This window comes from Piliocolobus tephrosceles, unplaced genomic scaffold (assembly GCF_002776525.5).
Source record: "Piliocolobus tephrosceles isolate RC106 unplaced genomic scaffold, ASM277652v3 unscaffolded_334, whole genome shotgun sequence".
NCBI lineage: Eukaryota > Metazoa > Chordata > Mammalia > Primates > Cercopithecidae > Piliocolobus > Piliocolobus tephrosceles.
In genome coordinates this window covers 140,013-141,219 of record NW_022316976.1, presented here as the reverse complement: position 1 = coordinate 141,219, position 1,207 = coordinate 140,013, and positions in this window count along the sequence as shown.

The following is a 1,207-nucleotide window of genomic DNA, read 5'->3' as shown; positions in this document are numbered from 1 at the left end:
ACTACGGATAGCTCCAGTTGTGATGTAATGGTGTAAATGTAAAAATTGTCAATGGAGACGAACTGGGACAACATACCAGTATAAGTGTATGCATTGTCAGAGGTAGTAGTTTAGGATGTCAGGAGATATAAGAGAAATATCGATTATAAGGACTATGTAATAATATAGCTGTTGTTTATAGATTCATTAGAGAAAGGCAATAAAGGGCTGAAAGTAAATAATCACTGATTATGGCAAAATGTGAAAAATCAGAGGGAGAAATTGGCAGCATATAAAGAGAGAATCCTCTCTTTCAGCAAGAGGACAGAATAAAAATGAGGGTAAGTTTTAGGATTTACTTAAAAGGGTAACAGAGTTCTGAAGTACTTTAAAGTCTCAAATCCAGCAAATCTGTTATGTCAAGATTAAGTGTTTTACAGGAACAAAATGAAACTGTAAGAGTTGGTATATGGGACAAAAGGACTGACAAACTGAGATATCATGAAACCTTAGATATCCCTGAGTACGCTGGGTCTACCAAAGTGTTCAACTCCTCTGCTTTAATGGCTGCTCTCCCCTTATTTAAGACAATACACAGTTTCTATTTTGCAAACAAACAAACAAAACATTAAACAAAATATGAACTGTTCTATTTCTCCTGCCCTTCGGGCTTCCAGGGAAATAACTGGTGTCAATACATAACAGAATCTGGATGAACAAGTACTCAGCTTGATAGAGGAAGAAGGGGGCTATATGCTGAAGAAGTTACAGGGCCAAGTCAAAGTGTCTGGCAGGAGCTGCAGAGCCATATCTGTGATTGGATCCTGAGGATGCTGGGAAGTTATATAAAGTTGGATAAGTTATTTGATATGGTAGCGCTCTGCCAGAACACAGGATTTTGCACCCTGACAAGGATTCTGGGAGCTGTGCTAACATGCTGCTAAGATAACTCTTCGAAGCTTGGAGAAAGCAATGTTTCACACTAAAGCTGACATGCTAGAAATGGATGGCAGATGGTAGACAAAAAGATCAAAAGGCTTGGAGAAGTGGGGATATTAGAATGAAAATTCTAATAAAACCAATCTTTGTACTCTTCAGTGGGAGGACTCAGAGGACATTCTGTTCACTAAAGCAATAATGAATGCTGCATTGAGAAGGAACTAGTAACTCTTGTATGTTTGTTACCGTTTTTGAAATTGCCCCATAGTTTTGGGGTTTCTATGTATTT